Raw genomic sequence first — 8,003 nt, 5'->3', positions numbered from 1 at the left:
AAACTCTGATATCACAGCTCAGGCTTTGCTATTTTTCTTGCCGGGTTTGATACGGTGTCTTCGCTCATGTGCTTCATGTCCCCATGAGTTGGCTATCCATCCAGACATCCAAACGAGACTAAGAAATGAAATTGAAGACACACTGGCGGAATGTGGAGGAAAAATTAACATATGAAGCATTATTGAAAATGAAATATATGGATATGGTTATATCAGGTAAGAAGACGATCGTAATTTATATTTTCTGTATTTCTGATTGACTGATACCATTCAACAAAATGCCAAATAATTTTTGGCACAGTATAGAGAAAAAATGCAGATCAATAAGAAAACAATACACAACAAAAAAAAATAAAATAATGTTACAAACCAAAAAATTTGAAATTGGACGAGTTCAGAAAAAAAAATCAGAAGAAATTTGAAGAAACGGGTTTTTATAGGTGTTCAAATCCGTAACACTTTAGAAGAATTTTTTTAAAAAATTAAACATTCTTGTTGAACTTCATAGAAAAAAGATTCATATCACTCCTTAATAATTTTGATATATCAGTCATGAATCTAGTACAAAAATTGAAGAAAAAAGCCCGTCTGGTAGGCCGTGGTCGAATGGAACATGCAGTAAACAAACGTTTCGTCTGCTACTACGACAGACAGACAGACAGTGGTATTTTCGTTGACTGCTAGGATGAATATTATATCTCGAAGTCTCAGCAACGAGTGACCGGGAACTTCGTGTTCCCTCGTATTCATAATTTCAGAAGCTGATGGGGGATGTAAGGGATGGCGGTGGGAGTGGATTTGAAGATGTGGTAGGAGTGAGATGTCCATGTGAATGCTCATTCCTGAGTGGTCCGCACTTTTCCTGGGTTGTTCAGATTGGTCCACGTGATGACAGATACACTGCTGTAAAAAGTCGATGAAAAGCTATATTTCAGTGCATTACTGACATTATTGAGTACAAAACATCACGTTCTGTCAACCCGTATACCTTCTTTTTTACTGTTGGAATTGTTTGGGATGCTTGTAGTTCTCAATGGCCTTCCTATGAAATAATTCATGTTGATACGTTGATTCGGAAAGGACGTAGTTTAATGTACTTTTAACGTGATCTATTACTGCTAGGACATGCTTTGCGATTGCGGATTTCTCTGACTACATACGGTGGCATCCGGGTAACCTAGTGCGGAGGTATTAATGCTGCATCCCAACGATCTTAACAGCAGAGAAAGAAGGTATACGGTTCAACATAACATGATATCCAGTACTCAAGGAAACAAGGAATAGACCAAAATAAAACTCCGATAATATCCCACCAGCAACGTAGCCATCAACACCATGGCCAACCCATCAAGAGTGTGAACTAATCGGAAGTGAGCATCTGCATGAAACACCGTCATCCCCAACACCCTTTGAAATTTTAAAACGATTGAACACAGAGTGCGCCAGTCATCGTTGCTGACACTTCGGAATATAACCTCTGTCCTCTTAGTCAACGCACATACCACCGATGACATCTGGCGCAGTAGCAGGCGAACCGTTTGGTACTACAAGTTCCATTTGACCATAACCTAACAGCTCAAAATTGTTTTCATTAAGTATACTTTCAACTGTGAGAGCTCATGTTCTTGTATTATAATCAAAATAAGGTCTGCACAACTCACAATAAATGGAATTGGTGAGTTTTTATAGCCGTCCATTGATTCATTCAATTTTATTTAGAATCTTTGAGGAAATGGCCAAGTACTGTATCAACAGACCGATTTGTACGAAACCTTATACGATAGAGGCAAAGAATGCAGATGAAAAACCACTACATATCGAAAAAGGCATAACACTGATGATCCCTATGGTAGGAATACATTATGATCCCAAATATTATCCAGATCCAGAACGTTTTGATCCGGAGAGATTTAGTGATGAAAATAAAGGAAAAATCGACCCCTTCACCTATATGCCCTTTGGACTGGGACCAAGAATCTGTATAGGCTCTAGATTTGCTCTTCTAGAAACGAAACTGTTATTTTTCCACCTCTTATCGCATTTTGAATGGTTCCTGTAGAGAAAACTCAAATTCCACTGAAACTGTCCAAATGGACTTTCAACCTAATGGCAGAAAAGGGTTCTGGCTGGGCCTGAAACGATTGCAGAAATAAATAAGTTATTTGTCAAAATTCCAACTATCACTTGAAAATTGTTATAAATAAAATTAATATTACTCATAGTTCAATATATATTATGCAGGATGAAGAGTGTTGCATGCCCGATACTAAATATACATGTAAACGCGTACAGTCACTGCTAATTATTAAGTGCTATAGGCCAAAGCGGGGCCTCTGACATGTATTTATAGGCACGCGCCGCCGATCCCCCGGTCGGACCACCGCAACCGCTATGTACCTACATTTCAAATGTGTAATAACTTCGAGAATAATAATTCAAATCACATACTGCGAAAGACCATACTGATCTCTATTGAATACACACTTTATTTGAGGTACTCAATTCCACATGAATTATTGCTGTATTGCTTAAAATCGCTTCGTAAATGAGCCATTATTTCTCGACGATAAACATGGTTATTGTGGGTTATCCCTAAGAGATAGACATATACCATCGCGAATGTTTTTGACCGTCTTAAGGTACAATACTGTAGTACATTTTTTTATCTATCTCGTAGGGTTCAGCCAGCGTTTGCAATGTGAGCACAAAAATATGTTTATTTACGACATCACATTGGAAACATCTGGAATTATCAGTATTTCTCCACCATCTTATTCGTGTACATATAAACCTTCATATTGAATCGCTCTATCTATTGAAAATCCGTTGCGGGAAGCGACTTTGTTTTATACTATGTGATGCTGGAAGATCTGGTATTCGTGAAATGACTTGTCCGTTGAGGGTGATGTTTCCTTCCGAGTGTACCAGCCTCCGTGTGAACAATATCGCCTGACCCTTGTCAGGGTTTATACTGATATTCCAAAGTGGCTCAATCCTCTAGTCTATTCGCCTGCTGTTGCAAGTATCTAGTGACATACGCTTGGCTTGTTGATCTCGCCAGCAGAGCTGTATTGTCCACATTAAGTGCCAGCTGGTTAAAGTTGTTCTCTGGCTCTGGTCTGCTATGTATACCGAGAAGAGGTGTAGCGAGAGGAGTGCACCTTGTGCACATGGTGGAGAGTTATTGCCTTACTCTGCAGCGGCATCACCTGTCAGCTAGAAAAGATTCGAACAATCTTACCGTTTGTTTCGAGTAGCCAAAATTGCTCATTTCAGCTAATAGTCCGTCATGCTAAACTCTGTCGAACGCCTTGGAGACGTCAAGGAATCGTTCGAGGTTGAAACGCGAAGTCCTACTACCCTCAGTACTTGCAGCTCTGTCGAGTGTTCACCTAGTAAGATTCCCAGTTCACTGGTTTGGTCTTCTATTCTTTTCAAGATGGCTCGTTCTGCCACTCTGCTTATGGAAGGCCAATGGAAATATGTGATTCTTCTTTGGCTTCGGATTTGACTGACCGTGCCTCCTTGCGTCATTGCCGCTCTACCCTTCCTTGTAGAACTTTCAGTGCCGATCTAGCACCTCACGATGCCTTTTACTTCCTTGGGTGATGTGGATATCAAAGGTTGTGCGTTTGCCCTTCGTTGCCTTCTACTTCGTCCGTAAACGAGACATCATTTTCTCCGCACTGTCTTTCGAAGTTGTTAGCAAATGCTTCCGCTTTCTCATTGGTCTGTGTAAATGATTCCTTGCTAGCCGTGTATAGGCAGACATGGTTTTTGGTGTCCTTTCCCAAAAACTTCTGCATTCTCCAAGCAGATTGATCTTTGGTGTCGAGATCTTCCAGACGGTTGTCCATTGTCGGTCTCGAATTGCACACAGCGTTTGCTGCAGGATTATGTCGGCTCTGTGCATACTCCTTTTGTCCATTGGAGCGCGTGTCCGTTTGTATCCTCTCTCAGGCGTCTTCTGATCCTGATCCGCTGTAATGTGGTCCTCCAAATTGAAGTACGCAGCTGGGACTTCCCGCGCGCTTCTTCTCCATAGTTTGGATAATCGCCTGTTGTAGCTGCGTTGTGGCATTCTCGAGATCAGTCCCTTGTTTCAAATGCGTGGGATAACTCGTATCGCGTCGTGAACGATACGCTAAAATCTGCTCCAGTTGATGATTCTCTTTGTCGGATAATCTGGTTCCTCTTCGCCTCTTCCTATTGTGAGCAGGACGGGTTGTGGTCTGACAATTCTTCGTCTAGTACTTTCATCTCCGATGTAGGAATTTTTTGCACTATAGCGACGTCGAGAATGTTTGGAACTTGTTCTTCTCGTGAGTAGTGCGTTGGGGCTTCTGGAGCTACTATCGCGGTGTCCTCTGATTTTTCTAGCAGCCTGGCTAGTTGTCTGCCTCTTTGATTTCCGTTCCTGTAGTTCCAATCGCGCGACTTCGCATTGAAGTCGCCTTTGGTTACCGTTGGATGGTGATCTGGAACATTTCTGTTATGTCGGTTCTCTCTAGTATTCTCTGCGTTGACAGGTACATCGACGGAATCCTCAGCTGTTCGTAGCGTTTCAGTTTAACTCTGATCGCTACTGCCTATCCGAAGTATAGTTCCGGATTTCTATCTTCATTATGCGCTAGTTTTTTTCTTTACTAATAGTGCCGCGCTCCCTGCGGCGTGGCGCCCCCTGGCCTGTCTGTTCTATGAGTATTGTATCCTGGATTCGAAAATTTGTGTGGTTTCTGAGCATTGTCTCCTGGAGTACCATGACGGCTATGCTCAGCCGTGATAGCACTTCCATAAGCTCATTATTTTTTTTCTGTAACGCCGTTTATGTTTCATGGACCGATTTTTAGGTTTTCTGGAATTCGTGCTGGCATTATTGGTTTCCGGGTGCTGCCAGTAGTGTAGTTAGTACCGCTTGCTCGATCTTCTGCTGCTCGGTCGAAAGTTTTTGAACTCATTTCTCCGAGATCTAATTATTTATAGGTCATTCGAGTACTTTCACCTACCCCCTCTTTCCACTCTCCGCTGCATCGGTTTCAGTGGGAGCTGACCATTCGGCTAGAGTTGGTCATGTTTCGCTTGATTACAGCGTATCTCTACGCTAACTTGGCTGAATGCGTTGTTGGACAACATACATGCGGCTTCTTTCAATTTTCTCCTAAACCAGTGTTCCTCCTTGTGTATGATTTCAGCTTGAGACCACTTGATGTTATGTTGATGAGTCCAAACATGCTCTGCCATTTCTGAATTGCTGGTTCCTCGCTGTGTGTGTTTTTTATGCTCGGCAATGCAAACTTTCAATGACCTCTTAGTTCCGCCGATGTATGATTCTATGCACTCGCAGGGTATCCGGTAAATACAATTCTTAGAATCGCAGTCCGCATTTGGTGGCCTAGTTTTCGTGAGGCTGCTACGAATACTGTTCTAAAGCAGGTTCTGATGTTATACTGGAACCCAATTCTTCTAATCGTTTTCGACAATCCTCTGATGTAAGGAAGTACAAGTACTGGTTGTGGCGACTTCTCTTACACCAGAGACATTCCTTTGTATTACAGAGCTCAAAAGAACGATCCACTAGAGTCTTGATGATTCCTTTCTTAGTCAATTGATGGTGGTTGAATTCCTGGTTCAGATACTGTCTAATTTCACTGGGTGACTTCCAAGGAAAAACATCATCATCAAATATATTTTTCAGGATATTCAAGTAGACAAATTTTCAAAAAAAACAAATATTTCCGTTTCAAAAGTTACTGATCATAGAAGAAATATATGACAAGTGAAACACATAAATATGAACAATATCTTGTTCTTTGTTTAATGTTTCAAAATTATTTCGAAACATGGATGAACATTGGAAAATAGTAGATTGTTAACCCAAATGACTTTTTAGAATGAAAATCATCTTACTTTAATGAACGAATTCATGTAGATGTACGAAACGTCAAGTTAGAATTGAATTACATTTTAATATAAAAAATTGAGATATCTGATCAGTGTAGAGTTATATTTCAAAGTTTGTTGTCGACAGTTCCACAGCGACTGGCGATCGGTGTATACCTAGCACTTGAGACAACACTGTTGAGCCGGTAAGTGAATTCTCAATATTCTCATCAGTCCTTCTGATGGGAAATAAAACCGTTAAAAATGAGTCCCAAAAGCTAGTAGGCTCACCTATAGATTGAAGAGCTCCCAGATTTTTCTGAAGCTGATCTAAAAAGGCGCGAGTAGAAAACTCTTTGAAATGGAAGGTAGATCAATTAGTGATTTGATGTAAGCACCGCGAATGAACTTACGATCGCCGTATCTCTCTTTTAACAAATTCCATGATATCTCATAGTTTTGAGCCGATGATTCATTAGATGAGATTCTAGCCAGTTATCAATAGAACCAGGGTTGGAATATAAGTTATATGGTACTTGAAAAATAGGTTCAGTCACTGCAGAAGCTGCGGCTTGTAGTGTAGTCACTTTCAATAAGGTATTGTTTTCATTGCTAGAAGGATTGGCTTCACCTTTTGTCTGTTCCGCTTGCTGATTAGATAAAGAAAGCGAAGGGGAATTTAAATTTGGCGCTTCTGTATTCATTATAACTGCCGCTGTAGATTGCGACTGTGGTTTCCGGGAGTAGCTAGTAGATTTGATGCAATAGAAAACCTATCAAAATATTGCTCTTCAAAATTTGTGCAATAATCGCTTAATTCTTCCGATTCATCAAGAATTAACTCAGATTGACAGGTTTTGAAAAGTTCAAGACTTGTTTTTATTTTTCCATACCGTTTTTCTAGAGCGGGAAAGTCTTTCGACGGATCAAAGCGCGATAAGAATTTTTCATGATTTGTGAGAGATCGCTGGGCAACTCCACGTTTAGTTTTTATTGCTTTATTTTGCTCGACAGATATTTCAATGCTTAATCAGTTACTGAACAAGAAATAGAGAATGTTTATAAGATTAATTATATGGATAGATTTGTTTTGATTGTTCAAGTGTGATCTGATAGACTTAATTCTAATAAAAAATGAATTGATTTAGTGAGAATGGAATATATGAAAAGGATAAGATAGGATAGTTCAAATAACTTACTGTGACCACTGACGATTTTGACGAGATATTGATGCTGCTCTATTTTATAGAGAATTTGGAGAGAAAATTCACTGATTTTAGCTTTTGGACGGATGAATGTATTCATGAGATCATATTCATCAGAGTAAATGTTAAATATCCCATCATTTTTAAAAATTTCTCTCCAAAGTAACCGCCATTAATTTAGAATATACGTGTATTCTGAATGAGCCATTACCTACCTGCTGTCAAACGAGTAATGATTAGTTTAAAAAATGTATGGAGTAGAAAAACGTATATTCCAATACAGCTTGAATACTCGATCTGCTGAATGTCTATGTTTATCTAGTTCAGCGTCTGAAAGCGCTCTTCGAAGCTTTTTCAAGAATATCAGTATTTTCCCTCACGCCAACATCAAAATAGCAGTCGATATTCTGAATTTTTATTCATAACAGAGAATGAGTATTATATGATAAAATATCGTATTCTTTATAAATATTTTGCTGTGGCAGGGCTGAGCTGAAAGATATCTTTCCACAATGTCATTCGTTCTGATTCTGGATTTGTTTGCAACGTAAGCTCGCTTCCAATATCCAAAAAATTCACGGAATCTTCTTCAACAGGTTTCCATATAATATTTAAATCGGTTCCTTCAGGGGTTGGATTGCCGTATTTAGCAAAATTGGTCCACATGTTCAAGAATCGCTGCATAGCCTTTGTTTCAAGCTCTCCCATTTCAACATCAGGAGAAACTGAATATTTGAACAAATATCCAAGATCATCAGCATGGCTTACACCTGAAATGAAAATTAGGCTGTTGTAGTTACACAAAACGTTCAATTTCTGCTTTTTTTTTTCTCAACTTTGATAATAACACTGAAATTGAATCATTCATAATTCGAATTGAAAAGAATTTAATGATTATGATGCCTATTCAGAGGTGAA

At 39.5% G+C, this 8,003-nt stretch overlaps 2 pseudogenes; one reads left to right on the top strand and one right to left on the bottom strand.

Annotated features, from left to right (window-relative positions):
• Positions 1-188: 188 nt before the first annotated feature.
• Positions 189-2,221, top strand: LOC141486421 (cytochrome P450 9e2-like; annotated as a pseudogene).
• A 5,263-nt stretch (positions 2,222-7,484) lies between these two features.
• LOC141479907 (juvenile hormone esterase-like) overlaps positions 7,485-8,003 on the bottom strand; it is a 41,666-nt pseudogene continuing 41,147 nt past the window's right edge.

This window comes from Leptinotarsa decemlineata, unplaced genomic scaffold, assembly GCF_025532065.1.
Source record: "Leptinotarsa decemlineata unplaced genomic scaffold, Ldec_3_MD MMD2_P_RNA_scaffold_2, whole genome shotgun sequence".
In the NCBI taxonomy this organism is placed as follows: Eukaryota; Metazoa; Arthropoda; class Insecta; order Coleoptera; family Chrysomelidae; genus Leptinotarsa; species Leptinotarsa decemlineata.
This window is presented reverse-complemented; position numbering and strand designations above follow the sequence as displayed.